This window comes from Oncorhynchus gorbuscha, linkage group LG02, assembly GCF_021184085.1.
Source record: "Oncorhynchus gorbuscha isolate QuinsamMale2020 ecotype Even-year linkage group LG02, OgorEven_v1.0, whole genome shotgun sequence".
In the NCBI taxonomy this organism is placed as follows: Eukaryota; Metazoa; Chordata; class Actinopteri; order Salmoniformes; family Salmonidae; genus Oncorhynchus; species Oncorhynchus gorbuscha.
This window is the reverse complement of record NC_060174.1, coordinates 51830159-51857967: the sequence shown is the minus strand read 5'-3', so window position 1 is coordinate 51857967 and position 27809 is coordinate 51830159. Positions and strand designations below refer to the sequence as shown.

Here is a 27809-nt window from a genome sequence, read left to right as displayed (position 1 = left end):
TTAAAGAAAGCTTTGACTATGTACAGACTCAGTGAGTGTAACAGTACTCTTCTGGCGTTGTGTACAATCAGTCATCGACACGGAACTCCAATTATGTAGCACCAGTCATGTAGCTTTATTCTGTTAGGAACGGCACAAAATTGCACGTCATGCAATGCACGTCTCACCATCCAACTCTGCACTCACGCACTGTACAAAATATATGAAACCCCCCCAACAGACACAGTAAGTTGCTAGCTAGTACTGGCGGGAATTCTTTACAACAAAATGCACAACAAATATTCTCCAAAAACCGCTGCATCTTGTGTGTGAACATTTACAAACAATTTGATATAAATTGTACATTTTAAATCATCACTTGAGAGTATAAAAATCACTTTTGATGTACAGTGCTTTGCAACCAACAACTTACCGCTGGTTTGGTGCTTGTTCACTGGGACGATTCTAACTGGAACATCCCCCCTCGTAAGCAAGCTACGCAAACCAGCCAATAAGATGCCATGTTGAGTAGGTGAAGGCAAGACAAACTCAAACCAAAAACTCATTGGTTTAACAATAAAGTGGCAAGGGGAATCACCAATATAACCCTGTTACATGAGCATAGCCTTGCTATTGAGAAAGGCCGCCGTGTGCTATATGCACACTGCCAACAAAATGAGGTGGAAACTGAGCTGCACTTCCTAACTCCCTGCCAAATGTATGACCATATTAGAGACACATATTTCCCTCAGATTACACAGATCCACAAAGATTTTGAAACGAAACCCAATTTTGATAAACTCCCATATCTACTTGGTGAAATACCACAGTGTGCCATCACAGCAGAAAAGGGCAACCAGTGAAGAACAAACACCATTGTAAACACAACCCATATTTATGTTTATTTATTATCCCTTTTGTACTTTAACAATGTGCACATCGTTACAACACTGTGTAATTACATAATATGACATTTGAAATGTCTTTATTCTTTTGGAACTTCTGTGAGTGTAATGTTTACTGTTCATTTTATTGTTTATTTCACTTTTGTTTATTATCTACTTCACTTGCTTTGGCAATGTTAACATAATGTGTCCCATGCCAATACAGCCCCTTGAATTGAATTGAATTGAATTGAATTGAGAGAGAGAGAGAGAGAGAGAGAGAGAGAGAGAGAGAGAGAGAGAGAGAGAGAGAGAGAGAGAGAGAGAGAGAGAGAGAGAGAGAGAGGGTGGGTGGTGAAACATGTTGGCTATCCTTTGTCAACTGCTCAGTGCCATTTAATGGCCTGTAAACCCCTTTGCTAAAAAAATAACAGGCAATTAGCATACTGAGTGGATTACATTATTGCTCTGACTCCTGGATTAATGTGTGCACTTAATCTTTTCATTGCTAAGCGATTCTTGGATATGACTATTCAACACATTTCTTCCTTCTCTAAACCCTGTAAAGCTCTAAAACATTAAAGGGATTTCTTCTTTGGCACCAAAGATGCAACACAATGCACTCCCTCCAAAAATTCCCTCACATTTTTTAGAAGGCGAGAAGTTGCTGTTTTGTTGTTATTACACCCCCAACAATAGCAACTCCCCTCAGTAAAGTAAAGCAGTGTTTCTCGTTGTCCTTGGATGTAAAAGTCATACATTCAACTTCTCTGATGCACATACAGCACCACACACGTTGCAACAATGTTGATCACAATCTCTGCCACCCTGCAACTCTCTGATCAACTAGGCAACTTGGTGCCTCTCTCCCCATCTCCAGGAACTGCAGCTTCACCCCCTATCTTCCCCATCATTCCTTCTGAATCATTATTCCTATTCCTGGCTTTGATATGATCTTTAATCCAGAGCTCCCCACCTCACCTCCAAATCTTTCACCCACAGTGTCAGCCCAGAAATGAAGAGCTGATAATTTTGCAGCGCCATCACTCAGCAGCGTGGCAAGCGACACATACTCACACAAACTCTTCCAAGTTGGCAGCTTCACCTTAATTCACACACACAACTACACACACACACTTGCACTCGCATACAAACACGCACAAGGAAACACACACACACGGACTACATTACTGCATTCAATATTGCAGGTAAACATTTTACAGATGGTGCTAAGAATTTAGATTAATAAAACCTTGTCCAACCTTGCGAAAAATTGCACCCAGCCGATTAGAATGTAAAATGTCCTGATACCCACTGCCAAGTTCAGTCCTCAAAAGTTATGTTGGCCTGTTTACCTCAGGCTTTTCATGAGAATAGCACACAAGCAACAACAGTGTGCCCTACTCCATTTCTCAGGTTATCGATGGAGATTAGCATCTCCATTTTGATTCTCTGCAGTTTCCATTCCTGCAGATAAGGAGCTTTGGGGATGCGCTGCGCCCCACTCCTTCAGAAACTAAAATAGCTGATTCACAGCTTTCTGTCAAAAGAAGCAGATGGTGGAGACATGCCTTTGACTCCCCAACCAGTGTTGTTGACTGGCCCCCGCTAGACCACCGGCACTGCTGCTGTGCTGAGCTGGGCTAGTCTAGGCAGTTGTTGCAGTTCAGGTTTAACCTCTGTTCTTCTGCCTCATTTCCAGCTGCCTTCGAGGGAGGGAGAGAGCGGGATAAAGAGAAAGCTAGAAAGAGGAAGAGAGGGAGAAACGGAGAGAGAAAGATGGATAGACAGAGAGAGAGAGAAGCTCCCGGGGCACATAAAGAATGTTTTCTCTTTATTACACAATAATCTCTCAAGTGCTGTGAGGTTCACCAGCATCGATAGCACCTCCAATGTATTAATTCATTCCCAAATTAAAACACTGCAGTGATCTACTGTTTACTCTCTCTTTCTCTGTCTACCTCTCGGGAGTCTCTTTAGCTTGTTAACCCATCAGAGTCTGAGCCCAGTATAAGCTGGGGGATGGGGGGGGTTCTACTAAGCTATATGGAGTTGCTTTAAGAAGGTCAAACAAATGATAATTTAGCTATTTGATTTTTAATACCCCTTGAAGTATAATATTTACTTTATTATGTGATTTTAACTTCTTATTTTTGACACAAACAGTCTAAACCGGGAGACGGGGGCGGGGGGAATGGGATTCTACTGAACTATATTGAACTGTTTTAAGAAGGTCATCCCAAGGATCATTTAGCTATTTCATTTGGAATTTTAATACCCCTTAAAGTATAAAGAATATATTTAAAAAATGTATTTGATGAAAAATAATTGTTGGCCCTATTTTTGTAAGTCAAACCGTTCAGACATGACAGACGATTTTGTGTCTCATGGTCTGACAAACAACTCTCTAGCTCTGTCACCTTTCACTGTAGATGCAGAAGTGTGACATAGGCTGATGTGGTGGATTGATATCTCTAGCTTAAACGGACAGACTTTTAATGGGGATATTTGTATTACGCTAATTTGATTTCAGCGGGGTGTGGACATCGACCTTAGTTAAGATCTCTCTAACCCAGGAGCTCGACTTGTGCCTGGAAACAAGTGGACCGCAGTGACGATCGGTGTCGTTTAAGATTATGGAGGACAATTTTTTTATGAGCATGGCCTTATTTCTATTATACCATATTGGATGACTGTCATCAATATTCCATTCACACAGCTCAATGTAACATCGATAGGTTTAGGCTGCTACATGATCCTCGAATGTTCCCAATACCCATCATGAGGTTGCTACAACCTGGGTCAACAGATTAAAGTTTACAACATAGGTGGACAGGTCGAGAGAATAATTTAAGTAATCTAGGTTACAAAAAGTGACACATTTCAAACCACCTTGCACACTTGACTACATCTAGCTGATCTAAAGTGTTCTCTTGGACAAATTCAGGTACGTTTATCCCCGTTGCAATCCATTTGCTTCCGTTTAAGAAATGTTTTACAATAGAATCGGTGGAATTTCCTTCACTTGTGGACTTCAGTGCACAACACAACAGTTGTCTGTGACCAGGTGGGAAAAAAACAGTTTCAAGCCAAACCTTCATACCAAAACCGCTAACCGCTACACACCGCCTACATTGTTGTCACCATATTAGCTATCGTCATAGTCAACAAAGCTACTATAACTAACGTGTTAGTTTACCCAGCATCCAGCCCATTAGAATGTAACATTTCCTGATACCCACTGCAAGTTCAGTCGGGCCTGTTTTTACCTCATGCTTTTCATGAGAATAGCACACAAGCAACAACAGTGTGCCCTACTCCATTTCTCTGGTTATCTATGGAGATTAGCATCTCCGTTTTGATTCTCTGCTGTTTGCATCCCTGTAGATAAGGAGCTTTGGGGATGTGCTGCGCCCCACTCCTTCAGAAACTAAATCGCTGATTCACAGCAATTTAGTTTGATATCTTTACTGTTATTCTACAATGTAGAAAATAGTACAAAATAAATAAAAACCCTGGAATGAGTAGTTGTGCCCAAACGTTTGACTGGTACTGTAGCTAGATAAGTTTTTTTTTTTAAATACAATGAAATAGCTCTCTCTCTGTCGCTTTCCTTCATGTTTGAATTATTTTACTGTTTAACTATTGTCTTTCTCTCTCTTTGAGTCAGACACCAAATGTTGTGCACTGCATTGCTAGCAAGCTGAGGCTTATGCTGTCAGTACTAGATTCAATCTCTGATCCTTTGATTAGTTGAACATGTCAGTTCATGCTGCAAGAGCTCTGATAGGTTGGAGGACGTCCTCCGGTAGTTGTCAAAATTACTGTGTAAATCTATGGAAGGGGATGAGTACCATGCACCTCCTCGACAATGTGCCCAGAGGAGGACGGAAACTCGCTGTCCTCCGGCTACACCATGGTGCTACCCCAGAGAGTTCTGTAGACCGTCATTGCAATTGTTATTATTATTGAATCAATTATTTGGTGATGTGAATATACTTTTTTATTAAATTCACTGATGATGGTCCTCCCCTTCCTCTTCTGAGGAGCTTCCACTGGTGGACAGAGCAGAGGTCTGGAAGCATGCTGATATCTGAACAGGTCATTGCATCATCATTACGTGTAGTTTAACTTCTAGAGTTAGGTCAATGTACAAGGGTAGTGTAACTGTTACAGTAACCATGTAAACAAAAAATGCACAGTTGAAATGAGAACAATTATTTCCATGTCATCCCCTGCTGCTGATTTATCACATAGGTTCCCTGGAACTCAGCTGCGCTCCATCCACTTTGTTTTGCACTCACATATCCACACACATAGCACAATCACTGTGCCCTAACACTGACACACACACACACCAGTGGACACTCTTTAGGGGAGGACCATCCTCCTCAGTGAAATTTCATAAAAATAAAAATTTTTTAGATAAAACTATACTAAATATAATATGTAATTTATTAAAATAAACTGTTTTGCAATGAAGGTCTACAGTAGCGCCATGGTGTAGCCAGAGGACAGCTAGCATCTGTCCTCCTCTGGCTACATTGACTTCAATACAAAATCTTGGAAGCTCGTAGGCCTCACCAGCTTCCATAGACATACATGGTAATTATGACCACTTCCGGAGGACGTCCTCCAACCAATAAAGCTTTTGCAGTGTGAACTGACATGTTGTCCACCCAATCAAAGAATTATGATCAAATAATTAGCCTAGAGTGTTGTATTGGGATTGTGCCACAGACAATTATGGGGGTTCTATGCGTTGAGAAGCTTGGTGACATTGTTGGAAAGATAAGCATTTTTTGGATATTTGTCACACCCTGATCTGGTTCACTTGTGATTGTCTCCACCCCCTCCAGGTGTCGCTTATTATCCCTGTGTTTACTGTCTCTCAGTTCATCTTGTTTGCAAAGTCAACCAGTGCTGTTCCTTGCTCCTTTTTTTCCCCGTCTCTGTTTCTAGTCCTCCTGGTGTTTACCCTTGCCTGTCCTGACTCCGACCCGCATGCCTAACCACTCTGACGTTTCTGACTACCAGCCTGCCTTGTACTGTTTTGGACTCAGATCTGGTTTCTGACCCCTGCCTGGCCTGACCTTGAGACTGCCTATCGCCTGGTACTGTTTGGACTCTGACCTGGTTAATGAACTCTCGCCTGTCCCCGACCTGCCTAATACCTATGTTATAACAAATATCAGAGCTCAACCATCTGCCTCCTGTGTCTGCATTTGGGTCTCGCCTTGTGCCCTTATAAATTATTTAATTCAAATTATTTTTTAAAATTACAGGAGACGGAGAAGGTATATTCTAAATTGTTTTAAGTCCAGTTAGTGCAATGTATTAAAAATGTTCTTGCTAACTTCAGAAGGTAGATATCTCCCAGCATCAATATCGATATAAGAGCAACGTCAACTTACCAACACTACGACCAGGAATACGACTTTCCCGAAGCAGATCCTCTTTTTGGTCCACCACCCAGGAGAATGGATCAGATCCCAGCCGGGGACCCAAAACAACGGCGCCGCAGAAGGGGCAGATGGAGTGGTCTTCTGGTCAGGCTCCGTAAACGGGCACATCGCGCACCGCTCCCGAGTACACTACTCGCAAATGTCCAGTCTCTTGACAACAAGGTAGACGAAATACGAGCAAGGGTTGCCTTTCAGAGAGACATCAGAGATTGTAATGTTCTCTGTTTCACGAAAACATGGCTCACTCGGGATACATTATCAGAGTCGGTACAGCCACCTGTTTTTTTTCACGCATCGCGCAGACAGAAACAAACATCTCTCTGGTAAGAAGAAGGGCGGGGGTGTATGCCTTATGATTAACGAGACGTGGTGTGATCATAACAACATATGATTAACGAGACGTGGTGTGATCATAACAACATACAGGAACTCAAGTCCTTTTGTTCACCTCAAATGCCGACAGCATTATCTACCAAGAGAATTCTCTTCGATTATAATCACAGTCGTGTATATCCCCCACAAGCAGACACATCGACAGCCCTGAAAGAACTTGGAAACCACATATCCTGAGGCTGCATTTATTGTAGCTGGGGATTTTAACAAGGCTAATCTGAAAACAAGGCTCCCCTGTCAGGCTGTATCACCACCTGGTAAATGCTCCGCTCACAAACGTAAGGCTCTCCAGATGGTAGTGAGGTCTGCACAACGAATCACCGGGGGCAAACTACCTGCCCTCCAGGACACCTACAGCACCCGATGTCACAGGAAGAACAAAAATATCATTAAGGACAACAACCACCCGAGCTACTGCCTGTTCACCCCGCTATCATCCAGAAGGTGAGGTCAGTACAGGTGCATCAAAGCTGGGACCAGGAGACTGAAAAACAGCTTCTATCTCAGGGCCATCAGACTGTTAAACAGCTGTCACCAACATTGAGTGGCTGCTGACAACATACTGACTCAAATCTCTAGCCACTTTAAAAATTTAAAATTGGATGTAATAAATGTATCACTAGCCACTTTAAACAATGCCACTTTATATAATGTTTACATACCCTACATTACTCATCTCATATGTATATACTGTGATCTGTACCATCTACTGCATCTTGCCTATGCCGTTCACCATCGCTCTTCCATATATTTTCATGTACATATTCTTATTCATTCCTTTACACTTCTGTGTATAAGGTCGTTGTTGTGAAACTGTTAGATTACTTGTTAGATATTACTGCATGGTCAGAACTAGAAGCACAAGCATTTCGCTCCACTCGCATTAATTAACATCTGCTCACCATGTGTATGTGACAAATACAATTTGGTTAACCTCTCTAGGGTATGTTGGATGCTAGCATCCTATCTGGCCAACATCCAGTGAGATTGCAGAGCGCCAAATTCAAATACAGAAATGCTCATTATAAAAATTCAGAAAAGGAAACATATTTTACATAGGTTTAAAGATTAACTTCTTGTTCATCCAACCACGGTATCAGATTCAGACTTTTCGGCGAAAGCATACCTAGCCCAGAACATACCTAGCCCAGAACATACCTAGCCCAGTTGACAAATTATTACAAACAGTAACCAGCCAAGCAGAAGCGTTACAAAACTCAGAAATAGAGATGCAATTAATCCCTTACCTTTGATGATCTTCATATGGTGGCACTCAGAAGACATACATTTTGTTCGACAAAGTCTCTTTATATCCAGAAACCTCAGTTTTGTTTGCGCGTTTTCTTCAGTAATCCACAGGCTCAAAAGCAGTCAAAACAGGCAGACAAAAAAATCTACATTTTATCCGTAAAGTTCATAGAAACATGTCAAACGATGTTTATATTCAATCAATCCTCAGGTTGTTTTTAGACTAAATGATCTATAATATTTCAACCGGACAATAACGTCGTCAATATAAAAAGGTAAACAAGAAATGCACTCTCTCGGGATTGCGCATGAAAAAGCTCTGTGACACGTAAGGGTCCACTCATTCAGACTAGTCTTACTCCCTAGGAACTACAAATTGAGTCCTAGGTCAATGGATACTGTAATGTCATTGAACAGAAAACTACAAAACGAACAACAACAAAAATACTTTAGGGATTTTTCTCAGGTTTTTGCCTGCCAAATCAGTTATGTTATACTCACAGACACTATTTTAACATTGTTACTCCAAGAAATGTTAAGACCAGCCACAAATGTTAAGTTTAATTACATTCAGTTTTGGAAACTTTAAACTTTTCTATCCAAATATACCAGTTATATGCATATCATATCTTCTGGGCCAGAGTAGCAGGCGTTTTAATTTGGGCATGCTTTTCATCCAAAATTCCGAATGCTGCCCCCTACCCTAGAGAGGTTAACAGGGAGCCTTTCATCAAGCCGCCTGTAATGCTGGCCTTGCCTTCAAGAAGAAGAGTCTGAGACTTTTTTGGGCACGCAAGAATGTGCTTTTAGAGGACACAACGAGTGGGAAAGTACAAGGCGCTTGCAGAGGTAATTGCACATTATGATGCTTCACTTGCTGAACATATTGAACTTTCAACTGTCTTTTCTGAAAAGACAGTTATCTGCTAAAACAATTCTGAATGATTTGATAGTATCCACCTCATCATCCATTAAATGTTAGATAAAAAGAGGTTGACACAGCACATTTTTTCACATACAGTCAAGTAGGCTTTCCACTTTCCTCCTGTATTTATTTAGCAAAGATGATAACATATAATCACTCCGGACAGACAGAAGCAAAAACAAATGTAATAAATGTTGCAGCAGCCTAGGTTCACCTGAACATGAGAAATCTGACATGCTGTATGGGATGAAAACGAGACTATTTTTCAGTCTGATCAATTGTAGGCTAGTAATAAGAGCAGCTGCATACTGCCTATGTGCCCTGTCCAGCTGGTCAGGGTAACTAATTGATAACATTATGGATTTATAGTACATTTGTGTGTCAGTAGAAAATGTGAATGTGATCAAATTTAGTTTAAAATTGGGCCTATATGATTTTAATCCACAATTATTAACTGGCATTAATCAATCAACAAAATAGGGATGACAGATGTGACTAAATGTTTTATAAGGACTACAGTTGCATAGGCCTGCATGATGTAAACATGGTTAAAGCAAGCTCAGCCCTGTGAGTTCTATTGTCTACCAGTCTGGGTAGAGGAAATCCCCCCTCCTAATCAAATTGACATATCATTTATATGAACACATATAAGGTAGCTGCAGTTTGACAGGGTTTTAATCCCCCCCCCAGGGCCAGGAGTTTTTTTCCAGGTTTTCTTTAAAACCATGTGACCTGATTAGGAAAAACTGATCCCATCAAAGTTCTTATAAAACATTTTTACAACTGATTAATCACTGTAATACCTTGTAGCATCCAGAATTTTCCTAGTTAGGTTAACATATAAGGCAAGGCCCCAGGGTGTAAAAAATTGCCCCACCACTTTGGGACCTACTGTGCCACCAGTCTGCTTGCAGTTGTCAGTTATGGTCAGGTATGTGGATGATCAGGGCTTTATTCACGGAATGTTTCTTGGGCTACTTTGATGTGTCAAGTGGGCGAGATGAGCAGTCTATGTTTGACATTATGCATTTTGAGATGTCTGTGAGTTTAACTTCATAGATAAATGTGGTTGTCCAAACCTACGATGGCACAACTTTAATGGAATGTATCTGCTATTTGTGTTTACAGCTACAGTATGTCCCCTCTTGTTCCCTGATTAAGAGGTGAGGACTACTCCACTCCACTACCATTGTCAATTTTCTCCTGACATGAATTGAAGCCACGTTGAAGCCACAAATGTTTTCCTTCCAAGCACTGTGAGTACCCCTTTCAAATTTTTCTCATTACTGTACTCCTTGCATGGACTAACTAATTCTTAGCTCTTTTGTCTAACTGTGTAGTGTGTTATGTTATTGTTTTTGTCTTCCAAGTCAAATCCTGTCCTTGTCAAGCCTCTGAATACCTCAACTTATACCTCATCCCTTTCCAACACTGTATAAGTAGCCCTCTTGATTCCATTCACAATAATATTCTACAATACATGTATTTATTAAACGCTTTGTTAAAATAATTAGTCTTTGACGGTTTTTGAAACACACTTTTGTCGTCTCCGTGCGTTCCGCGCCTATAATGTGGGTCTCCCAAACTTCTAAATTTTCCAAGTCTCCAGCCTCCACTGACACACACCTAGCACAGAGCAGCCACTAAACAATGCAGCAAACACTGCATGCCACAAACAGCTGCCACCTTCTGCTGGGGCTCCAGAGAGAGAGAGGGAGAGAGGGTTGGGTGTAGGACACGGAGCATCAGACACACCACACGCTCCACTCCTCTGTCCCAAACCCCCAGCCGAACCCCCAGCTGAGGGGTAAGCAATCTGAATAATTTCTTAACGCAGTGCTGAATGAATGTGTATCAACAGATAGGGGTATTATTGGAAGTGTTGTTCAAACGTCAGTCTGCCTTAGTTACTAAAGAGCACATTGCTTTATTTGATTTGAGTGCTTTCAGTTTTCAGTTTAGAAAAAATAATTGTTTTAAGTAACTGTTTGGAGCACTGGTAGTAGCCGCACTGTGCAAATTGTGTCTGATTGTGTGCGCATATGTGCACCCATGTGTGTGCGTGTGTGTGCAGACATGTGTGTACTGTGTGTGTGTGCACTATACTTGTGGTTGTGTGTGTGTGTTGGAACAACACTTCTGCTGAGAGTAACAATAAAGTGTAGCTCAATGTGAAGCACTCACTCAGCAACTTTAATGCTGGCGCCGCGAACAAAGGGGTCAGAGCTTACAGAAATTTCACTTCTCCGCATCGATATTCACAGCTTCTCTGGGGCAATGAAAACCTGACCAAAGTTATTAAAAAAAAGGGGATCTGTTATTTTTTTGGTATGCATGAGCCAACTCAGCCAAGCGAATGCACTGTGTTGCACATTACACATCTTCGACCTCTAAATCTCAGTGTAAAACAGCAACGGCTTTAACAGCTCAACTCTGTATTAATTCAGTATTCCGAATCAAAACCACTGAAGTCAGCTCAGGTTTATTACAGCTAATGCACCATCTGTTTGTTTCACACAGGGCAATAACTCATTAAAATGGAGGAGGCAAATAATAGCATGTCTCATCATGTCTTCAGGATCAGGACCCACAAGGTACTATTATCTATTCTACACAGAACCACTATCTACTCCAGTGGCGGCGAGGAGGAGAACTGAGGGAGGCCAGGTAGGTAGTTCAGAGGCCTCTTTCCAAAGAAAAGGCTTGAGTAAAAAAATAGGGTTCTAGACACTTCTAAGAGTGTTGCTTTCAGGAATTGTCCGATGTTACACAAGCTGAGAAATACATTGCTATAACAGGCTATAAACTAGTCCCATACCTACAAATGTAGTACAATTCACACAACCATCAATTTTCCTCTCCTTCAAACACTAAATGCTATCTACATTGCCAATGTGAATGTGGTACATACCACAGTCAATCCACCTTCACCCATCTAGACATTGCATGCCAACCCCAATTTTCTTATGTTATGGCAGTTAAAATTGCAGTTCACTTTACAATGATGGATGCATAAATCCAACAACGATTTGACACAACTGTTTTCAAAGCATTTGTGACAATATGAAAGAAAAGCCTTGATTTGAATGGTTGACAGTGGTTGTGTCCCAAATGAAATTGGGACAGTTCTATGGGCCCTGCTCAAAAGTAATGCCACAAATTGTGAATAGAACTCCATTTAGGACAAACAGTGTTTCAACTTCACAAAGCTCCTCTCACATCTCATTATGAAGGTCACAACTCTCTATTAAGACCTGTGTGGGAGAGCTGTCTGCTACAGAGACTGATAAATACAGTACATTGGCCACTTTTAGAAGTGAACCAATAATGCACAGTAATCCCTTTCCTCACACAATTATCTTCTCCATTATTGCCTTGTGTATTAAAAAGATGGGTGGGTGTGTCGGATGAGTGAGTGTATGATCGGGAAAAATAAAAAAAAATGCTCTCCCATCTCCCCTCGATTGCACTTCATTTTGAAAAGGCACTTGTGAATGTGATGTGTAAATGCTTTATGTGAGCACCTCTTGTAATACAATGTAATGCTCCATATCCATCCACTGCAATACAGTATGAGTGTTTTGAAATCCCTTTCCTGTCATTTTTTGCTAAGCTTAGCTAATTAAAATGTATTATAAAAGCTAAAAATATACATTATGAATAATGGAACAACAGATATGTACTTTAAATGAGTGTTTTCCTATTATTAGCAAGGTAAATTCTGCATTTCTTCAGTTATCTCTGAGCAAGAATAAACTCAAACTAAACTATAATAAAGTGTTTCGCTCTTGTTTTTTTTATTGAAAAGAGATAACTGACATCAACCGACATCTTCTGTCTATTGATGTTCTTCAAAACTGTTAGAAAATGTTTTAGAGTCAGACTATCCACAGAGCAGAAATGTGCTCTCCAGTGCCCACAGATGTACTGTACTGGGCTCCTCTATTCTGTCCCAAAGGATAATTTGGAGAGCAATTTGGAAAGAAAGACACACTGCTCTAATCTGCTGCAGTCTCTCAGTGAAACCACTACGTGCAATACAGTACAGTAGGAGATGCACGATACCAGACCTGGGTTCAAATATTATTTTAAATCTTTAAAATACTTTTCAATATTTGCTCTAGCCTGCCAGAGTGCCAAATGGGTGGGTTTTACAGTTTTGGGACAATTAAATTGGTCCATTAGGCCATGGAAGCTCAATCAAGCCCAGATAAAGTATTTGACATAATATTTGAACTGCACTGAAAGCCCAAGCAGCAGAGCCTTCCTGAAGTCAGCAAGTGGAGAAACTCGACAAGTCTGACAACGCATAATACATGGGATTTCACAGCCCTGTACTACATATACAGTGGGGAAAACAAGTATTTAGTCAGCCAACAACTGTGCATGTTTTCCCACTTAAAAAGATGAGAGGACTGTAATTTTCATCATAGGTACACTTCAACTATGACAGAGAAAATTAGGGAAAAAAATCCAGAAAATCACATTGTAGGATTTTTAATGAATTTATTTGCAAATTGTCTGTCAAATAACATTTGATTTGTAGTGTTAGCTGGCGAGGCTAGATAGCTGGTTAAAATAGCTATCGTTAACTGGCAGGCTAGATAGCAGGCTAAGATAATGTTGACTGCATATAACATTCTTCGATAAGTTGTTAGATGTATTTCAAAGACGTTGGTTTACTTTAATATAGCTGTAAGCTAGGCATTGGTAGCAACTGGCTGACTCATGAAGTGCTAATGTAACGTCAGCAGGCTGGTAGGACTAACGTTAGCAGGCTAGCAGGGCTAATGTTTGCAGGCTCGTTGGCTAACAACTTTGCAAGCTGATTTGTAACAATATATTCCTAAAGTATTTGATTGTATGTTGGCTGAAAATGTTATTGAAACCAGTAGTCATGAGTGCAAACAATTTGGTTGAATTGGAAGTCACACATTTGAAGTTATTTCTGTTGGAGTTAACATTATAGGGAATGCGCTGGTTTTCCGGGTCCTCCATATTATGTCACACCCCGCAATGACTTTGGCATTCTTCTGAATTCTGACCAGTCGGTTTTATGTAAGAATTTGAAAAACAGAAAAGTGAGGTGTAACTTTGTATTTGGCCTTTTGATTCCATCACAGGAGCCAGGCTCAGCCAATCAGAATTAGTTTTTCCCCCTCACAAAACAGCTTTATTACACACAGAAATTCTCCTCAGTTTCATCAGCTGTCCGGGTGGCTGGTCTCAGAAGATCCTTAAGGTGAAGAAGCCAGATGTGGAGGTGGTCATGAGCTGGCGTGGTTACACATGGTTGTGAGGCCGGTTAGACGTACTGCCATATTCTCTAAAACAACGTTGGATGCTTATGGTAGGGAAATTAACATTAAATTATTTTACAACAGCTTCTTCAAAACTTGATTAATCTGTGGCATTATGTTGTATAACAAAACTGCACATCTTAGAGTGGCCTTCTATTGTCCCCAGCACAAGGTGAACCTGTGTAATGACCATGTTGTTTAACCAGCTTCTTGATATGCCGCACCTGTCAGGTGGATGAATTATCTTGGCAAAGGAGAAATGCTCACTAACAGGGATGTAAACACATTTGTGCACAATATTTGAGAGAAATAAGGTTTTTGTGTAATATTTGAGAGAAATAAGGTTTTTGTGTGTACGGAACTTTTCTGCGAACTTTTATTTCAGTTAATTTATATTATAAAAATATATAATGAACACTCCTTAACTATCTTGTGTACCTGTTTAAAAAACAACATTGCCCATATTCCCTTCTCTCTCCATTCGATAGGTTATATGAATATGAAGGCTATGCTTCATCGTTTTACGCATAACCTTCTCCCGTGATAATTTTATCAAAAAGTTATTTGAATAGAGAGAGAGAGAGAGAGAGAGAGAAAGAAATATCAATAGCCTGTAGAAATGACAAGTCTTAATCAAGTTTAAGCTTATTAAGAAATAAATTATCCATGTGGGCTGGGAAAATCCCTTCAAGCAAGGTTGAAAACCAAATGGCCAATAACCTATCCTCATTCCTCCCACTAGCCTATCACAAAAGCTTTAAGCCAAGTTCAAGTTATTAAGAGTCGCTTATTTCCCAAATATTCTAGCCTACCTAAATATGGTTCTCAATCAGGGACAATGATTGACAGCTGCTTCTGATTGAGAACCATACCAGGCCAAACAGAAATAGAAAATCATATACAAACTAACATAGACAACCCACCCAACTCACGCCCTAACCATACTAAAACAAAAGACAAAACAAAGGAACTAAGGTCAGAACGTGACATATAGCCTAAGCCTAGGCATAAGCTATTCTCAATCGCAGTTTTATGTTAGACACAGTAGATTGATCAAACAATATTTTTTTCTTCTAATTATTTTATGAGGCAAATAAAGTTATTATTATTCAGTTCTGAAGACGGTAGACTGCTTCTATCCAGCCCATGATGTCATCATGGTAAGACAGCCCATTCTTCATCAGACAGCCAACCCTCCAGCACACCACACATCAGACACACATGAACCTGCTCCATGCTGAAGCTCCTCCACCAGAAAGGAATATTAGAAAACATTTGCCTTTTTCCTTTTGGTAGGCCGTCATTGTAAATAAGAATTGGTTCTTAACTGACTTGCCTAGTTAAATAAAGGTTCAATTAAAAAACATTAACGTTCCAATCATAGTGTAAAGGCAGGTGAGCTGGTTTTACTCATTTGGCAATTTTTTGGTGTTCTGTGGTGGAAAACTGAGTTAAAACATTTCTAACAATTTCATTTTTTTTGTGAGTCTTGCATTCAATTGCCACTCCCTGTTGAACACAACAAGCACCCATTCTCCCTATAACATGGGGATTTATGGTTGATTTAAGATGAAATCGTCAACCCTGTTACTTTATTTGGCACTTAATAGGCACATACTACAGTCTATTTTTATTTAAACTCTTGAGATGAGAAAACATGCTTTTTTTTATTTAGTTGAACATGTTCTTCATGACAGAATGTTAGAATTAGGTCAATGTAAAAAAATAAAATTGACCAAGTTACACTTCAGTACACCTCTCTAATTAGTGGAAGACTCACAGCCAGGCAGGCAGCTACTTTTTGGAGCATCTCATCTGTAGCTTGGTGAGCCCCTGCCACTGCCAAGGTCGGAGCTGTGGCACCAAACAATGGGTGCCAGTATTCACATGGTGTGCGACCGCTGGGCTAGGAAAGGCACTGAGTACACCCCTCCGGTGTGTTAGGATAGTGACTCAGAGGCAGGCAGTCCAAAAAAAATAAAAACTATCTTTAAAAAGAAACAATACAGTGCAGTACATTACTGTTTTTTAATTGCAGCGTACCTCAATACTGCTCCTTAAACAACATCTTCTTAAATGATTTTGCCTCTATTTGTTAGCTAACATTTACAAAGCTTACACAAGAATGAGCTTTTTAGCACAAATTGGAAAATATTTATCTGGTTGATTGGTCCTGGGAAAATTGCCAAATCAGCACATTTAAAAGTAAGTAATGCCATACCTGTTTGAAACATCCTAATAGGACATTTCTCCAACGCACTCCAAACGAGTCATTGCCCGTTCTACTATAGTCAGGGTTTGTATCTGTAAGCGATACAATCAGTAGCACCACTACCTGTGCTTGTTTGTATGCGTGTGTGTCTGTGGTTCCTTGTGTGCATGTGTTTGTTTGCTTGTTGTGCCATGTGTGCGAGGCCATGGCTTTGTCAGTTAAGTGCTGAGTGTACCCTAGCTCTTTCCATGGCGATATGCTTTGGTGCACCCTGTGAAACATTGCTGAATTCAATTACATGGTGGCGAGACTCCCTGACAAGAGCTCACTCTTGTTTCAATCACCCCACAGCTGGATACCAGGAGGCAGAAAAGTGGCGGCCCAGAAGAGTCCCCGGATGTGTCCCAAATTCCCTATATAGTGCACTACTTTTGACCAAAGCCCAGAGGTCCCTGGTGCACTACGTAGGGCATAGGGTGCCATTTGGCACACAGCCTCCATGTTCACAGTGGGCCAGGCCAGCCAGTTGCTGTGTGATAGGTCAATGAGCCATGCAGTGGCACCAAGAGGGGGCACGGTGGTGGCAGAGAGGTACCAGCGGGAGCAGAAGGCTACCCAATCACCCCCATCAGCAGTTCAGGTCTGATCTGTCTCAGCGGCAGAAAACAGAGCTAGGCTAGGCCTGGAGATCACAACAGTGCAATAGAGTAGACTAGAGAAAGTCAGAAGAGAACAGAGGAGTGGTTTGTGAATAGAAGAGAAACAAAGGGATGTATAGGAGCTATTGATGCTTTTTCTAGGAGTTTCAACATTTATTGACAGTTTCTTATTATTGACAGTTTCTTTGGAGTTTTTTTTTTTTTTGGTGCAGTCTTCAGAGGTTAGGGGTTATGTCAATGGTTCAACAGAAACAATAAACACGAAGGACCAGGCATTATCAGGCATGGGTTTATGTCAAAGGCAAAAACCTCAGAGAGCGATACTTCAGAGTCTTACATAACAAACTATCATTATCTGTACTGCACAAGTACACTCTCAATGTGTGCTTTTGGGCTGACTCGTGTTAAGAGAGTACTGTGCACACTGCAATGTACCCATCACACTGATCGCCACTCCACTCTCTCAGGGCCTTGCTGCCAGTACACCGACTAGGGATGAAGCTCTAGACTAATAAAACAAACACCATCAATCATCATGATTGCCAGGCTTTTCATTGGGTTCATAATTTCCCCATGAAAAAGAGCCTTTGTCTATAGCCGTTCAGCTGTACAGATCATTTAAGGCAGTAATCAGGCATGTTATTACTTCACATGGATAATTAATGAGCAGGGGATAGGAGCATACCATATGGGGTAATGTGGGATCCGACATGGGTTCAAATACTATTTGACATTTTTGAGTGTTTGCTCTAGCCTGCCTAGAACACCTGATTAATGAGTGGGGTGGGGTTTATGGTTACAGAAATAGTATTTGAACCCGGGTCTGAGGGGAAAACCTTGTTTGTCAAGCCCCTTGTTCTGTATTTCCACCTCTCTTTCTTCATGTTCTCCCTCTCTTTGTCTCTTGTCAACAACGTTGCATATATCCTTCTTCCCTCGAGGCTGTTATGTCTGGAGTGAATGAGCGGAGGCATGTCCTGGAGGAGGCCACATCATTTAACAGCCATTCCCCTGAGATCCCTGAGGGAACTCTCTTTTTATGTACCCTGCGTTACCTATAAGGCCTCATTCTATTTCAGAAGTGTTATGATGATTTATGGGCGACCCTACTCTGGGATGTTGTGATGATAACGCAAACATGCCACACAAGTCACAGGACTCTGACGAGAACAGAGTGACAGTGAGAAATACAGGGGGGCATTAAATGAAGATATTGCTGGGGAAAAGGATAGACAGATTATTTGTTGTATGGGGGACCACAGCACAAATTTTACAACAACAGACAGTGTAGGGCAGCAATCCAAATTATTTTAACACACGCCAATCCCCTTCTTTTGAAAGCCGCTTCAATATGGACCAACAAAACACGAGTTTGACTCTTAGAATTCTACCAGCACTCTGTTGTGATGTAAACAAGATTTACTTTTCCCTCATCTGAATGTGACGTCACCGCTTGAGTCAGTCTAGTTAGCTTCCTCTGCCAAACGTGAGAGAACTGATTCTGATGAATGCCAAGATGGCTAAAAGGCCAGAGCTGCGCTAGTTTTTCCTCCAATAAATAATTCCCAAAAGATTCATGCATACTGTATATCAGTGTCCTCCTTCTCAGATAATGTGGATATCCAGGCAGTTCTACCGGTTCAATCTCCCTCCCTTCCTTCTCTGTCCATTTATCTATCAGTGCTTGGCCCTAACCGTTAGCTGCATATCAGGTCTGGGCACCGGGCTAATCTCCTGTCCCAGAGCCCCAGCCGGGCTCCAGCAGCAATCTGAGGCTGGCCAGCATGCCCATTACCCCAGACATACTGTCGTCTGGCACACACTGCAGCCTGCCTCCCTGACCGCAGAAAGAGACGGCTGGCAACGGGCCCATCTGTAGCTGCTCACAGAACAGCAGTTTGCAGGTCAGGTCCATGACTCGGGTTCAAATAGTGTTCATTTATTTCAAATATTTTAGATTGAGGTTGATTGAGCTGGCCTGGCATGACAGGGCCAATCATTGTCTTTACGTCAGATCGAGTCACTCTTTTGCAGCGCTCGTCCCGCAACCGATCTGTTCTGTAGGATGTGAAACTCATCCTAAAATTGTAGGATTCCCAAGCATCTGCCATGAAAAAAAAAAAAAAAAAAAAATGTTTTATATCACCGTGCTCTCGTACGACTCACTATGAAATTATTACACACGTTGTGGCTGGGGGGGTCAAGGTGTGGAGGGGGGTGACGCGGAATGTAGTTCCAGTGCAGGAACATCAATCAGCGGAAATTTCAGAGCGCCACCTATAGTTTTCGATAAAACTCAAACTTTCATTAAAACACACATGCAAGGTACTGAATTAAAGCTACACTCGTTGTGAATCTAGCCACCAAGTCAGATTTGTAAAATGCTTTTCGGCGAAAGCATGAGAAGCTATTATCTGATAGCATGCACCCCCCCAAAATACCAGAACGTCACCTGAACAACAGATTTTGAGGTACCCGGCGCTACACAAAACGCAGAAATAAAATATAAAACATTCATTACCTTTGACGAGCTTCTCTGTTGGCACTCCTATATGTCCCATAAACATCACAATTGGGTCTTTTTCCCGATTAAATCCGTCATTGTATACCCAAAATGTCATTTCATGAAGGCCAGTCTGATCCAGGAAAATTCCCCTTTACAAGAAGCAAAGTCACTTATTAAAATTACAAAAGTTGCCTATAAACTTTTACAAATCACTTCAAACTACTTTTCTAAACCAACTTGAGGTATTAATAAACGTTAATAATCTATCAAATTGATCACGGGGCGATCTGTATTCGATAGCAGCAAGTCTTGAAATCATCCTCCATGTTTACACTTTCATAACATCCTGCGGTGCGCCGCAAGACAGGAAGTGCCTATACGTCATCTAACCAAGGATAAAGCAGCCATAAAATGCCAGTACTGGCGACATCGTGTGGAAGCTGTAGGCATTGTAATGGGATCCTCATTTTTTTTTCTGTCGCCTTAGACAATACATTGACTGGCGGATGAATATTTTTTGTGTTTTTGGTGAACAGTTTTCCCTGGGATTTTTACTCCTAAACACGTTCTATCATAGCCACAGACACGATTTAACCAGTTTTAGAGACTTCAGAGTGTTTTCTATACACACATACTTATCATAAGCATATACTATATTCCTGGCATGAGTAGCAGGACGTTGAAATGTTGCGCAATTTTTTACAAAAAGCTGCGAAAATTCGCATCATCCCTAACAGTTAATATACTTTTTGAACAGGTAGAGTTCCAAGTGCTTTCGGAAGATGGGCGGGGCCTCTGCTGTCCTGTCTTCTTAGGGAAGCTGGTTCCACCATTGGGGTGCCAAGACAGAGTGGCCAAGAGACTAGGTGGCAGAACAGAGTGCTCGGGTTGGGGTGTAGGGTTTGAGCATAGCCTGAAGGTGTGTGGAGGAGTGGGGTGACTTGGGAAGGTTGAAAACCAGGCAGGCTGCAGCATTCTGGATAAGTTACAGGGGTTTGAAGGCACACGCTGGTAGCCCAGCCAACAGTGAGATGCAGTAGTCCATATGGTAGATGACAAGTCCCTGAATTATGACATGCACCGTTTCCTGTATTAGTCAGGGTCATATTCCACGGATGTTGTAGAGCCTGAACCTGCAGGAGTAAGTTACTGCTGTGATGTTTGCAGAGAATGACTGTTGTCCAGGAACAAGCCAAGATTATTTGCATTCTGGGAGGGTGACACTGTGGAGTGGTCAACCGTGATGGATAGGTCTTTGAGCATGCAGGCCTTTTCGGAAGGAAGAGCAGCTCCATCTTGTCGTGTTTGAGCTTGAGGTGGTGGGCCGACATCCAATTTGAGATATCTGCCAGGCACGCAGAGATGCGTGTTGCCACCTGGGTGTCAGAAGGGGAGAAGGAAAAAAGTAGTTGAGTGTCATCCGCATAGCAATGATAGGAGAGACCATGTGAGGATAAGACGGAGCCGAGTGATTTGGTGTATAGAGAGAAGAGGGCCTATAACCGAGCTCTGGGAGACACCAGTAGTGAGAGTATGTGGTGCAGACATAGATCCTCTCCACATCTCCTGGTAGGAGCGGTCTGCCAGGTAGGATGCCATATAAGAGTGTGCAGAGCCTGAGATCCCAGCCCTGAGAGGGTGGAGAGGAGGATCTGATGGTTCACGGTATCAAAGGAAGCAGATAGATCTAGGAGGATGATAACAGAGAGAGAGTCAGCTTTGGCAGTGCAGAGAACCTCCATAACACAGAAAAGAGTCTTGGTTGAGTGACCCACCTTTAAGACTGACTGGTTAGGGTCAAGAAGATCATTCTGAGAGAGATAACGAGAGAGATGATCAGAGACAGCACATTCAAGTGTTTTGGAAAGAAAATAAAAAATATACCGGTCTATAGTTTTTGACGTCAGATGAGTCAACTGCTGTTTTCTTGAGGAGGGGAGTGACGCAGGCCATTTTGAAGTCAGAGGGGACGCAGCAAGTGGTCAGGAATGAATTGATGAAGGAAGTGAGGTATGGGAGAAGGTCTCCAGAGATGGTCTGGAGAAGGGAGGAGGGGATGGGGTCGAATGGGCAGGTTCTCGGGCGGCCAGACCTTACTGGTCGCAGGATTTCATCTGGAAAGAGAGGGGAGAAAGGGTGTAGGTTAGTTATGTGTGGACTCAAAAGGCTGAATGAATGAAGAGCGGATGTTGTCAACCTTCTTTTCAAAGTGGTTGACAAAGTTGTACACAGAGAGCGAGAAGGGAGGTGGAGAAGGTGGAGGAGGTGGAGGGTTGAGGAGAAGGTAGAAAAGAGTTTCATAGGGTTAGAGGGAGAAACTTGAAATTTAGAGTGATATAAAGTGGCTCTATCAGCAGATACAGAAGAGAAAGTAGAGAGTGAAAGGATGATAGGTCCTCCGGAAGTTTAGTTTTCCTCCATTTTCGTTCAGCTGCTCGCAGACCTGTTCTGAAAGCTCGCGATAAGTCACTCAGCCACGGAACATGGGGAGGGCCGAGTCGTCCGAGTGGAAAGGGTACAGTGCGAGTCAAGGGAGGAGTAGGGTCGAATAGGCATAATAAGAAGATAGGAGGGAGAAGGATTTGGCCGAAGCGGGAGATGATAGGATAGAAGAGGAGAGAGTAGTGGGAGAGAGAGAGAGCGAAGATTGTGACTGCACATGACCATCTGGGCTGAATGACTAGGGTTGGAGGAAAACGAGACAGAGAAAGAAACAAAGTAGTGATCAGAGGCCTGGAGGGGGATTGCAGTGAGATTAGTATATGAACAGCCTCTAGTAAAGATGAGGTCAAGCATATTGCCTGCATTGTGAGTTGGAGGGGATTTGGAAAGGGTGAGGGCAAACGAGGCAAGGAGGGGAAAGAGAATTGTTAATCAAAGGCCGACGTTGGGAGGTTGAAGTCGCCAAGTACGAAGAGCGGTGGAAATGAGCTTATCAAGGTGTCAAGCTCATTAAGGAACTCTCCAAGGGCACCTGGTGGGCGATAGATGACAACAATGTTAAGCTTGAGTGGACAGCATGGAATTCAAATGAGCAGATGGACAGGTGAGAGAGGGAGAAAGGAGAAGATCTCCAGTTAGGAGAAATGAGTAGCGCTGTGCCACCACCGGGACGAACGGAGCGAACAGGTAAAGAAAACACACATATAGTTGCCAAAGCTACAAAAGAGCAAAATTAGATCATCAGAAAATAACTGGGTAAGATACTCAAGTGAGAGAGTGGTGTGGAGCCTTCCTCTCTTACTTCCTCGAACAATTTCGCAGAACAACTCAGGAGAAGCGTCTTTGTTTTGGTGACGGTCTCAGTTTTTCCGACGAGACCACCACTTACAGCTGCCAATGAGAAGCCAGGGGTGACTGAAATACTAACATTAAATGCTAGCAGAGGTGAAGAACACACCTCCCTGTGCTGAATGTTTAGGACAGGAGAAACCACTCCCCCTCCAATACTGCCACTGATTACTAAAATAAGTCACAAATGGCCCTGCCTGGTTGATGTGTCATCAAACATCTGCAAGTTATGATCAGTCAGCAGTTCACACACCATGTAGGCTACTGGGAAGACAGGCAGCCCTTAAAGTAGATGGCCCTAGCTAGCAAAAATATTTACTTTATATAGGCTCGTTATTGTTATTTTATTGTGTTACTATTTCTTTTTAAAATGGTATTTCTTTCTTTTACTCTGCATTTTTGGGAAAGGGCTCATAAGTATGGCATTTCATGGCAAAGTCTACACATGTTGTATTCACCGCACGTGACAAATATAATTTCATTTAATTGATTTATTGATTGATTTCAACTATACATAAAAGGCATTGATGATTTTCTTTCATCTACTGAAAATGTGCCATGTTAGGAATTCTGTTGGTTCTTGTAAAACTGGATGTAGAGCAGTGGAGGCTCCTCAGAAGAGGAAGGGGAGGACCATCCTACCCAGTGAAATTTAATAAAAATAAAAATTGTGAAACACGAAAAAAAGCTAGCCTTTTTAGATAAAACTATACTATGTTCCCAAATAATTGATTAAAACACACAGTTTTGCAAGGAAGGTCTATAGTAACTTAAACAGCACTCTCTGGGAGAGCACCATGGTGTAGCCGGAAGACAGCTAGCTTCTGTCCTCCTCTGGGTCCATTGACTTCAATACAAAAGCTAGGAGTCTTGTAGGCCTCAACCCCATCCATAGACCTACATGGTAATTATGACCACTTTCGGAGGACGACCTCCAATCAAAGCTTTTGCAGTATGAACTGACATGTTGTCCATCCAATCATAGGATTAGAATCAGACAATTAACCTAATGTGTTGTATTGGGGTTGTGCCACAGAGCATTATGGGGGGGGGGGGTTATGTGTTGATAAGCTTGGTGAGTTGGTGACATTTTTGGATAGAGATTGAAAGGTGATAGTTGAGAATTTTTGGGATATTATTCAATTCAAATTACAGGAGACGGAGGAGGTAGATAAATAGTTCTTGATTTTAGAACTTTGTTTTTGTGTTCAATTAGCGCAATTTTTTTTTCATTTGCCTTGCAAACTTCATTAGCAAGTAGAAGTAGCTACCTAGCTAACTACCAGCTCGAATTTGCAGTTTTCGCTGCCAACGCTACTGAAAATGCTGTTGACTTTTTATTGAAGAACCGATTTCATTCTCTGGGGTACACGGAAAAGGTGCAAATTAAAACCGAGGGCCGACCTCTGCCTGAGATCAGTTTCATGAAGAAGGATGAAAAGTTGAGGGAGTTCAATACCAATTGGTATCAAAAGTATAGCTGGTTAACAAGAAACCTTTCATCAAGCCGCTTGTATTTCTGGCTTGCCTGCTTTTTGGAAAGTCTGAGCCTTGGGTGAAAGGGGGGTACAGTGACCTGAAGAACAAAAATTGTTCAGCTAAATGTGAAAAAAGAGAGTATCTAAAAAAGGGAGCATATAAATGCCCACATCAGATTCAAGCTTCTGGGAAAAAGACGCATCGATCATGATGAAGATCTGTGTATTCAAACTGCGCAACACAACGAGAAAGTAAGAAGAAACAGGGATTTTCTCAAGCAGCTTATCCACACCACTGCGTTTTGATGCATGCAAGTATTGACTTTAAGAGGACATGCCAAGAGAGAAAGTTCCGCTAACAAGGGCAACTACAAGGAGCTTGCAGCGGTAGTTGCACGTTACGATGTTTTACTTGCTGAACATATGGAACTTTTCTATGATGTCGAAATCAATTCAGAATGATTTGATAGCTTCCATCGCGTCATCCATTGAAAGTTAGATTAAAAAGAGAGGTTAACACATGCGTTCAAGTAGGCTTTCCACTTTCCTTCTGTATTTATTTAGCAAAGATAACATATAATCACTCCGGACAGACAGAAGCAAAAACAAATGTAATAAATGTTGCAGCAGCCTAGGTTCACCTGAACATGAGAAATCTGACATGCTGTATGGGATGAAAACGAGACTATTTTTCATTCTGATCAACTGTATGCTACTAATAAGAGCAGCTGCATACTGCCTATGCGCCCTGTCCATCTGGTCAGGGTAAACAAATTGATAATGGTATATAATAGTATATAATAGTATGTATTTATAGTCCATTTGTGTGTCAGGAGAAAATGTGAATGGGATCAAATTTGGTTTATATTCAAAATTGGGCCGTCTAGGCTGCCTATATGTTTTCAATCCAAAATGATTACCTGGAATTAACCAATCAACATAATAGTGATGACTGATGTTAGTACATTTGTTTTATAAAGCCTAAAGTTGCAAACATGCATAAAGCAAGCTCAGCCCTGTGAGTTATATTGTCTATCAGTTGCTGTCTCTGTGTCTGGGTAGAGGAAATCCCCCCCTAATCTAGTCTAAATATGATTTATATGAACAAATATAAGGTAGCTGCAGTTTGACAGGGATTTCATCCCCCCCAGGGCCAGGAGTTTTTTTAAACCATATAACCCGATTAGGAAAAACTGGTCCCATCATAGCCCTTGTAAAACCTTTTTACAACGGATTAATCACTGTTGTAACTTATGGGGTCCAGGGTTTTCCTGGTTAGGTTAACAGATAAAACTCCAGGCCACAGGGGGTAGACATAGCCCCACCACTCTGGGACCTATGGTACCACCAGTCTGCTTTCAGTTTTCAGTTATGGTCAGATATGTGGATGATCAGGGCTTGATTCAGGAATGTTTATTGGGCTACTTTGATGTGTCAAGTGGGTGAGATGCGCAGTCTGTGTTTGACTTTGTGAATTTTGAGTTTAACTTCATGAAGAAACTTATAGTTCAAACCTACGATGGCACAGCTGTAATGGAATGTATCTGCTATTTGTGTTTACAGCTAAATCCCCTCCTGTTCCCTGATTAAGAGGTGAGGACTACTCCACTCCACTCCACTACCTTTGTCAACTCTCTCCTGACATGAACTGAAGCCACGTCTCATGTATCCACACATCCACTGGCACTGCGAGTGCCCCTATCAATTGTCTCTCATTACTGTATGTACAGTGAATTACATGCACATCACAATATTACACATCAATGATTTTACTCCTTGCTTGGACTAACTAATTCTTAGCTCTTTCGCCCAACTGTGTAGTGTGTTGTGTCATTTTTTTTCTCTCCTCAGTCAAATCCTGAACACGCCTCATACGCTCATTCAATTACTGCTGTGATCCCTTCCCAACACTATGTAAGTAGCCCTCTCATTCCCATTCCCCATAATATTGTACTATAAATGTCTTTATTAAATGCTGTAGGTTCAAATAGTCCGTCTTTGACGATTTTTTAAACACACTTTGTCATCTCTGTATTCTGCGCCTATAGGTCTCCCATCCTCCTCAATGTTTCAGGTCACCAGCCTCACTGATGTACAATATATGGAAAAACCATCAATATACTGAAAAATCCCTCTCTTCAAATCAATGATGATGAATCACATACAGTACAGTACTACTCCAGTAACTCCGCCTAAGGCAGTGGTAAAGATAGTGAAGATAGTTTCCTGTGACTGTCCAACCATCAACCAACAGCAAAGAGTCACATGCAGGTAAAGCTTTCAATTTGAACATGACTTTGCTCTAAAAACTTTGAAGTGCCAAGTGAAGTCTTCTATGAAACTTTGATGAAGTAGGTCATAAAATATGGAGGCCGTTACGAAGTGGACATTAATGGGTTGCCCATGGGTAGACCCCATCATGCAGAGTCTGTGATGAGGTGAAACTACCTGCTGTGCTAAACACAAGATTTCAGGAATGGAGGCGTGAGCAGAGCAGAGTACTACAATTAAACTCCTCATACCAAAAATAAATATGTACACAATTCAAGTATGTACGTTGCATTAAAATGTAATGATGTGTAATATTATCATTTACATGGATTATTTATATTTATCTGTTTTGTATGTAATGTAGGCTACATAATGTTGAAAACATATCTATATCCCACAGTGTATGTCTCACAATGTACACGGCTCAAAAAAATAAAGGGAACACTAAAATAACACATCCTAGATCTGAATGAATGAAATATTCTTATTAAATACTTTTTTTCTTTACATAGTTGAATGTGCTGACAACAAAATCACACAAATTATCAATGGAAATCAAATGTATCAACCCATGGAGGTCTGGATTTGGAGTCACACTCAAAATTAAAGTGGAAAACCATACTACAGGCTGATCCAACTTTGATGCTTCCTGGCTGATGTTTTGGTCACTTTTGAATGCTGGCGGTGCTTTCACTCTAGTGGTAGCATGAAACGGAGTCTACAACCCACACAAGTGGTTAGGTAGTGCAGCTCATCCAGGATGGAACATCAATGCGAGCTGTGGCAAGAAGGTTTGCTGTGTCTGTCAGTGTAGTGTCCAGAGCATGGAAGCGCTACCAGGAGACAGGCCAGTACATCAGGAGACGTGGAGGAGGCCGTAGGAGGGCAACAACCCAGCAGCAGGACCGCTACCTCCACCTTTGTGCAGGGAGGAGCAGGAGGAGCACTGCCAGAGCCCTGCAAAATGACCTCCAGCAGGCCACAAATGTGCATGTGTCTGCTCAAACGGTCAGAAACAGACTCCATGAGGGTGGTATGAGGGCCCGACGTCCAGAGGTGGGGGTTGTGCTTACAGCCCAACACCGTGCAGGACGTTTTTCATTTGCCAGAGAACACCAAGATTGGCAAATTTCCCCACTGGCGCCCTGTGCTCTTCACAGATGAAAGCAGGTACACACTGAGCATGTGACAGACGTGA

The 27809-nt window shown here is 41.7% G+C and overlaps 1 protein-coding gene and 1 long non-coding RNA gene across 4 annotated transcripts in view; one reads left to right on the top strand and one right to left on the bottom strand.

The window, feature by feature from the left end:
• Positions 1-27809, bottom strand: part of LOC124004004 (alpha-1,3-mannosyl-glycoprotein 4-beta-N-acetylglucosaminyltransferase C-like) — a 185582-nt gene that overhangs the window by 119848 nt on the left and 37925 nt on the right. The window lies entirely within an intron of this gene.
• LOC124004008 lies at positions 24000-26914 on the top strand. 3 transcript variants are annotated; one of them, XR_006833300.1, is made up of 4 exons: positions 24000-24029; positions 25904-26060; positions 26192-26254; positions 26389-26914. It is a non-coding gene; the product is annotated as an uncharacterized LOC124004008 (long non-coding RNA). The 3 variants fall into 3 exon arrangements; XR_006833299.1 differs by having other exon boundaries at positions 24002-24592; XR_006833298.1 differs by having other exon boundaries at positions 24002-24727.